Below are 8985 nucleotides of genomic sequence, written 5' to 3'. Positions count from 1 at the left end.
TGCATCTGCACTAAAACTGATAATGCACATCCATCTTTCTCATGCACATACAGCGAAAAGGGTTTTGCATAATCAGGGGTCCCTAACACTGGTGCTGAACAAAGGGCCTGTCGCAGTTGCTGAAAAGCAGCATCACACTCATCTGACCAAGGGAGTGGGATAGGCGTGTCTTTTGTCAAGAGAGCTAGCAATGGCTTAGCTATGTGAGAAAACCCCAATATCCACTGTCTACAAAAAGAAACAAGACCCAAAAATGCAGGCACATCCTTCTGCGTGGATGGTCTCGGTGTGTCCAAAATTACTTGAATACGATCCGGTGTGAGTGCACGCCCCTCCTTAGACAAAAGGTGACCCAAATACGTCACCTTTGGTCTACAGAATTGCAATTTCTTCCTAGATACCTTATGATTGTGGGATGCTAAAAAGGAAAGTAAGGATAACGTACTTTTTTCACACAACTCCAGGGTGTCAGCCGCCAGCAAGATGTCATCGACATATTGAATGAGGGCGACCCCCTCGAGCAGAACAAAGGAATCCAATTGTCGTTTCAAAGCCTGACTGTAAATGCTAGGGCTTTCTGTATAGCCCTGGGGAATCCTACAGAAACGATAAGATCTATTATTCAATGTAAACCCAAAAAGATATCGGCTATCAGGGTGAATGGGAATGGAAAAGAAGGCATTTTTCAAATCAATCACTGAGAACATGGTCGCCGTTGGCGGGACCAAGGTAAGCAACGTCGTGATATCGGAAACCACTGGATATTGAGGTATCACGATCTTGTTCACTTCTCTTAAATCAATTATAAACCGATAAACTCTGGTATCCGTATCCTTTTTCAGTATGGGAAGAATCGGACTGTTACAAATATTGTAGGGGACTTCCTCCACTACCCCTACCGCGATCAAATCTTGCACAATCTGTATGAGAGCCTCCTCGCCCTCCTGGGAAATACGATACTGCGGGAGGCGTGGTAACACCGCCCACTCCTGGACACTAATGTGGACCGGAGGAATCACCATTTGTCCCACATCTGTGTCCGAAGTCGCCCATAAAGCGCGAGGGAGGGTAGCTAACAACGCATCCTCTGATATCGCACACATCCGCTCAGACCGGGGGTAGTTGTCATTTAAGATCACCCTCACACCCTCAGGAGAGCAGCGGATCGTAGCCCTAAAATGCTTTAACATATCAAGCCCCATAATGTTATCCGGTGTATACGGAGCAAGCAGAAACGGACAGGGCGCAGAAAAAGAATCAACCTTAAATGTAAGGGGCTGTGAAAGAGGGCTTCGGGAGAGTGTACCGTCAAACCCTACCGATGTAACCATTAAGCCGGATGGGGGAGCCCCCGGAACCAAGTGCCTAGACAATGCACTACGTGTCGCTCCTGTGTCCACTAGGAACTGATCAGTAGAGCCTAAAACCTCAGCCGATACATAAGGACCCGTCTGATCGACCGGCACCTCAACTGATTCGTACCCCCATCCAACGCATTCCTATGCATGCTGAGAATCATGATATCCCGATCGGTCAATCTCCGACACGTGATACTGATGCTGGCGATCGAAAACATTTGATCTATCTCGGTGCTGCCCAGCAGTGTCAAAACGGACATTATCGTTAGAATTCCCTCTAGAACTCGAGAAACCCCCTCTACCTCTCGGGCCACCCGGAGTATGCCCCTGACGCGAAGCACGCAACACTGGGCAATCCCTGGCCCAATGGCCCGATTGCTTACAATACGCACACTGGTTTCTATTCAAATCAGATCGGCCCGAGGGGGGACCATAAGATCCTCCCCTTCCTCTATTATTACCCCGTCGGGGCGGGCCATATACTTGCGCCAACATCACCTTGGTTTTTAGATCCTTTGATTTCTTCTCCTCCTGGCCCTTCGCTTCGTGCTCCTGACGCTCATAATACTGAGCGATAGTCAGGAGGGCCGTCGGGGTCGCGGAGGACCAAGAACTCTCGCTCGCTTTTAGACGGGCCGCAACTGCCGGTAGCAGATTGGCCACATATTTGTCCGCGAAAAGGTGGCGGCCCGTTTCGTCAGTAAGCGACTGGCCACTAAAGTCATGAAACGTTTCTTCGAAGCGCGTGAAAAAATCTGCAACTGACTCGTCAGCTGTCTGTTTACATGCAGTTAACATATTCCAGTCAATCTTTTTAGGGGGGATAATTGTTTTCAACTTAGCCACAATAGCAGCAGGGAGATCTAAAATACTCTGGGGTGGTTTCTGTGCGGGCTTCCTCTCCCTGTCCTCATCCTCAAGCTCAGACCACCGGGCTTTGAAGGCAACTGTATCATCTACCCTTCGGACAGATCGCCACGTATCCGGCGGTAGGATTAGGCCAAAGAACAGGTCTATATCCGCTAAGGTCATGATGCAAGAATTCAGGGCCCCCTCGACTTCTTCGTAGAAGGCCGCTGGATTCTTGCGGGGGTCAGGCAATGCATTCTTTAATGCCATAACATCAGCCCTATGCCACGGAGTATAAACCCAATTATACACGAAATATCCCTTAGCATCGGCGGAGTTAATGTCCGAGCTAGTCCCCGCTCCTTTAGGAGGAACATACAAAGGCGCCGCCTCTCGCATTGGTTTAACATGCACTACGTCATCCTTATCTGACTGGGAGGTGGATGAGTGGCCCTCTGCTGTTCACGAATCCGACTGCTTCTCCTTCCCTGCTCGCTGGCGCGCTTTCTCTTTATAGGCCAGCACCTCGTCCCGCAAGGCGAACAGCCGCCGAATCGTATCTGGAGCCTTAGAAAAAGAGAAAACACCATTACGCAATGCTTTAGCATCCGATGATACTTCGTCGGGCTCAAAAACACCAGAACGTTTCCGGAAAGCATCAATCACTTCATCCGCGAAATGACCCAGAAAATACAATTTCTCTCTCTCCTGCCACGACCCCCAAGTATGAAATAATTCCTCTATAGATATCTTGCCGTTAAGTGCACGGAAGGAAATTTGCCGAAGCTCAGCCATTTGGTCGGCTGATAGCATGGACCGCGTATCTACCTTACCCGGACCCGGGCCAGAATCTTGCGGCCTCGGAGCAGATGCGCCAACATAAGGGGGCGGAGAGCGATCTAGCAAATAAAAATCATCATCAGCATTATTAAGGACAGGATAAAGTGGCTGCTGAACAACATATTGACCTGAAACTTGTAGCCTACGCTCTTTCTCTTGTCTGTCCGTCTGCTCTCTGTCCTCCCGACGCTTCGCTTCCTGCGCTCGCACATGATCATTCTTCCGCTGTTCTTTATCAAACAGCGCTTTCTCACGCTTCTCTCGCTCACGCACTTCCTTCACCCATAATCGCACACACTCAAACATATCCTGACGAGCACGTCGCTTACACATACACTGTTCCACATACTCAATCTTACGTATATCAAACGATCCATACAAAGGCCATCGCAACTCAGGATCCTTCTTTGTGTATTTCCTCCATACTGTGCTGTACATTATGGAAGAAAGACCATGCTTCACGTACATATCCCTATTAGGAGTCCCCTCTGGGGGAGCCGGAGCAGATTCCTCGAGGTTCAACCGGTTTCCAAAACAGCAGCACCACTTACGAAGTGCGCTGAAAGCAGGCATGCTCAGGAATAATGCAAAATATGCAATATCATAAAGAAAATGGCACTTAATCGTTGCGCCGTTCAAAGTTTACACAGTTCCGGAGAAATCTCTCCACATTACCTGCCTATATGTGTTGCAACGCATATATTTTCACAAAGACAAATACAAAATATGACTAGTCATCACAAATCAAACTCAAATAGCCAAACCAGGCTTCAAAAACTCGGAGCAAGTACCGTACAACGGTTCTTACCAATCAAGAGTCCAGATTCCAACTGCCAAGCTCCACAATCGCCCAAACGGCTCTCACGGCAGGACCGACAGAAGAGGTCTCAGTCGAGGACCGGCGCCACCCAGACGGTCAGCTCGGAAGGGAAGGAAGAAAAACCTCGGGATGCCAGGGCTAAGACGCCGCTGGCAGTGATCACGTCCCCGGCCAAACTCCTCACCTTCGTCGCGACCAGTCCTTCGAGCATCCGAGTCGCCGATGAGCCCCACGTGACGGGCGCCAATTGATGAATTCAAGCCCCAGCTAGGCCCGCAAGACACAAGGGTTCGCTCTCCTGTAACGGAAATTTATAAGGAAGTTGGCACGGAAACTGCAAAGTACAAAAACAGCATTTATTAACCCTTAAGGGTGGTCCTACAATCCACACAACACTCTTCAGTATTGCATAGAGTAGCACAAAGAACCTGCGTACATGGTCCCCTTTTATACACATTAGAGGGGCTCATAAGTGGGTGGATACAACATGAGGCCGAAGAACATTACCATTTATGGTCATTCTCGATACTGAATCAATACATGGGCGGAGCCAACACACTCCTTGAGTCTGCGAACACATGGTCAAGCAAGGCTAACTAATAACAGATGTGGTCAAGTCTGGGCATGCGCCAGATGGACAGAAGGGCTATTTATAGACTGTTACTGGGCAGATTACAAGGGCAACTAACACAGAGGTCGGACTCTCCTCGTGGCGAACACGTGGCAGCATGACAACACAAAATGGAGTCCAAACTTCGGTCAACATAACGGAGAAAACATGATCTGAAGGGAAGCATTAATGTCTTTGGTAAATGCTTAATCACATTGCTGTTTCAAGTTACAACAGGACCAATGCCCACAGATGTCGGGTGCGTCAGGTGAGTTGACGGGTGTCTTGACTCTTCAGCCACGAGGTCCAGGAGGTGTTGACGAAGTCCACAAGCTGGATTCAAGCTGTCCCACAAAGTCTGTCAAGTGCTGCGGTGTCGGCAACCAGCTTGGACCCAACAAGCCTTGGAAACGGCAAGTCTCGGGGAAAGAGAAGAAGGACGTCGGTGCAGACCAGCAAGGTCTGAGGGACTCACCCAGCAAAGGTAAGTCAGGGCACATTTGGAGCTACCAGGAAAACCGAAGCAGAAGAGGAGTTGCCTTCATGGGGACCCACTAGCCAACGGGCTAGCAATCAAGAAGGAGCCTTGAGTGGTCGCACTGGAACCCGGCCCACGGGTCACTCGTGGAGTGGAGGCCAGAGATCTTCAGTGCAGTCAGTGCCCAAGGCTGAGGCTACTCTGAGCCCAAAGCAGAACTTCAAAGATAAACAGGAAGTTGATGTACCAGTACGTGGTGCCCAGGGGTCACGGTTCCTCATCACCCACGATAGCCACGGGCCTCAGCTTTGCTGTTGACTCAAGGTAGCCTCGGGGAAGTCATGAAATCCACCTCTGGTGATGCAGAGACTTCGGCGTCCAACGGTAGCTTCGGAATTGCAGACCGGACAGTTGCTTCTTTGATGCCTGCCAAGAAGGAGAGTCACTCCTTGACCCCAAGGGAGATTTCTTCCATCTTCTAGTCAAAATAGAAAGTTGAAGGTCCAGGATATATGTTGCAGAGTTTCGTCCAGAGAAATCTAAAGTCGCATGGACTGGGTTCCCATACTTATACTAAGTTTGGGGGTTGGACATACTCTAGGGACCCACCTTTGGGAGGGTGTGGAAAGAGGGGTGGTTACACCCATTTCCTTCGTCCAGTTTCGCACCAGAGCAGGGGCAGGTAGCCCCTGCAACCGGTTTGAACTGGACTATGCACAGGGACACCAAGTGTGCTCCCAGTGCAGGACTTCAAAGCACCAGAGATTGCTCCCGCCCATCCCCAATACACATCTGCCTGTCTGGGGAGGTGGTTACACATCCCTGGGACAGGAAACCTATTGTCCAGGCCTCCCCTGCCGGAGTTTCGGTCAGCAGCAGGAGGCCAGACCCGTGTCTGTTCAGAGGCATCCATTTTGTGATGCCAGGGCTCTAGAAAGTCCTACCGGGTTAGACCAGTGTGAACATGTCTCTCCCTCTAGAAGGGTGGAATGCTACCCCCACCACCAGAACTGGCGGGGGTAGTATTCCAAAGCATTTGACACCAAACACGACATGTTTCCATGCAGCCATCCCAAAGTTAGCATTTACCGCGATGCACCACAAACAGCATCAGAGGAGGTACTCTGAACGCTGCAGAGGGGCTTTGCTTATGCAGAGGCACCCTCTCACATAAAAAACAAGCACTCTGCCTTCAGGATTGTCAAGACCTGCCATAGGAGTGACTTATAGGTTTTATATGTGTGTGCAATGGTAGTGATATAGGTAGCCTATACCACTGTAAGGGGTGCAAGCACACCCTTACCCAGGCTGCAGTAGCAGACCTGTGGTGCCATTTTGGAGTGCTTCCCAGGGGTGGCATAATACATGCTTCAGCCCCTGGTAGGCCTCTGAGGTACCTATGCCCTAGGTACATGGTATACCATATACTAGGAGCTTATAAGGCACTCCAGAATCCAATTAGATATATACCTAATGTACATGGAAACCATTTTAGAGAGGAAGCAGCTAGGCTGGGGTCATGATTTGCAGGGCCACCGCCAGACTAAGGTCGAAAAACAGTGAAACACCAGAAAAAAGTGGGGTTACCCATGTGAAGCAGATCCTACTCTCCGACTTGCTCCACCTCAAATCCCTTCTAGAGATACCACAGCCACTTAGTAGTAGATTTTTTTTTCTCCCTTATAGTTAACATCATATGTCTGTGGACAATTAGCCCCAGAAGACCTATTGCATGTTAGTGCTTGGAGGCCAGTAGACCCTGTGGGTCCTAAACAAATGGTTCCTCTTAAGTGAGACATTTTAGTGCTGAATGGCACAACTGTGTATATCCTGACCCTTAGTATTTGCCCAACCTCAACAAACATTTGTTCTCAAAATGTCATCAGTATATGTCATTCCACACTGAGTAGTCTCATGAAAGCACTCCAATTTAATATTGGTCAAAATGTAATTATTTGCTTATTATCATTACATAAGACAAGTCTGTCTTAAGCATATTTTGAAATAATTTGCTTTGACAAAGTGTAGGGAGGCTCTAACGTAGCTTCAGATGTTAGATGTATCTGTTTCAGTGTTTGTTGCTTTCCTAAAATGTCTATACGGAATAGGAAATCAATGGTTGGGTAATGGCAGTAGAGGTAGCTTATTGCTTAGTAAATGCATTTTATTTAGTATTTCATTCTGTACTCTATCCATGGTTTCTTTCAATCTTAATGGATTCTGAATTGAAATTTTAAAGTTTTCTTATTTGTTTTTTGTATAACTGGGATGAATTGTATCCGTGAAACTGCCTTTTAGGAAGTAGGAAGTTGATGGAGCGGTAAGGGCAGTGGAAACAGCATTTTGTTAAACTAATGCACTTTTATTTTGCACTGATGTTATTATTTTCAAACATATTTGTATTAATTTCTTAAATGGTAATTTTGCTCCGTTATGATTTTTTATCTAAAAATCGAATAAAGATTCTTTGTATTGATAATGTGTATATCAAACAGCCATTTCAAAATATTGCTGTAATGTATTCCCAAACATGTACATTTACAGTCTGTTTCAACCTTCCTATATTTTTATCGAAAAAGTATGATCTGTCTATTTGCAGATTGTTTAAATAATGGGCTTAAATATTCCTGGTATTATTATTAGGCCTGGGCGGTAAATTCCGTTCCTCTTACCAAACTTGCGGCATTTGGGTAATTTCACGTTCTGCGGAGAACGCGGAATAGCCAAAAGTTCCGCGATCCGCGGCTTTGTTTAATTATTTGCTTGTTTGTGCTTTCATAATGTTTGTTCGCGAGATATTACACCCTGAGCATGCAAACTGCGTTTGCGAACAGGAAAAAAGCATCACAAACGGGTGGAACAAGCAATTCCGCGTGTTCGCGGAACTCTGTGTGCTCGTGGAGATTTTTTACCGTTTCGCTGAGTTTTGCGTAGCGCGACTACGCAAATTCCGCCCACCCCTAATTGTTAATTGTGCCGGGGTATGGACGGTATTTGTACGATTACACCCATGGTTGAAGGAATAGTAGATAATGTGAGCTATCAGTAACTGTTTCCATTTTGTCCGCAGTTTCATTTACAGAATTATCACAAGGTGCTAGAACATTGCCACCTAGTGTCCATGAATGAAAAGCACAGCCTATGTATACAACTTTTTCAGAAATAACGGGCTTTAGTAGGCGATGTTGGTACCATCTTTTTTAAGAGTCAGTTCGAATGCAGACTTATAAATATTAGGCAGCACGTGTTACCTCAAATGTTCTGAGCTTTTTTATTTTATATTATTGGATTATTGTATCAATGGGGTGACTATGACCCATTCGATACTTATTGATCCCATGGTATCTTCATTCCAACTTTAATTTAACATTAATTAGTGTAGATTTGTAACATTCATTGATATGGTCACAATCAAAATGTTGTTTATTTTGGCCAAGAAGCTCATAAACCTATAAAGGTCATTTGGTAATTGCCTTCAAGTGTGAAAACGAAATGTTGATTGACTGTTATTTAAACTGCGTGTATGGGCGGATGGGATAATTTTGTGTTCTGCGCCCTTAGGATAAACGAGAAGGATTCACAAAAGAGCAACATAACTGCGGTTACTACCTCTGTGAAGTTGACTTCTTGTTCGCCTTTAAGGACTCAGTATCCTGGCAACATGAGTGTGCGTCACCCTGCACCAAAGCTGCATCCTTGGTGGGCCTGACATTTTATTACATACATGTGTGGAATGGCTACCTTGGCTTGCACATTTCAATCACATTAAATGCCACTGCTGATACTTCTAGAGTAGAACACAAAGGTCCCTCTCTTGGATAAATGTGTCTAAACTGTGGCACATTTTATAACACTGCACTGTCTGCCCTTAAAAAATGAAACAAAAACGTTTAATTTTTTTTTTTTTAAATGCATCCCGTTTTCCTTGAAGGAAAACGGGTGGCATTTAAAAAAAAAGCTGCTTTATTTAAAAGCAGTCCTAGACATGGTGGTCTGCTGAGCCCAGCAGGCCACCATCCCTGGGAAAGGC

This window comes from Triturus cristatus, chromosome 7 (genome assembly GCF_964204655.1).
Source record: "Triturus cristatus chromosome 7, aTriCri1.1, whole genome shotgun sequence".
Taxonomy (NCBI): Eukaryota; Metazoa; Chordata; class Amphibia; order Caudata; family Salamandridae; genus Triturus; species Triturus cristatus.
The sequence above is the reverse complement of the archived record's forward strand: the minus strand, read 5'-3'. Positions refer to the sequence as shown.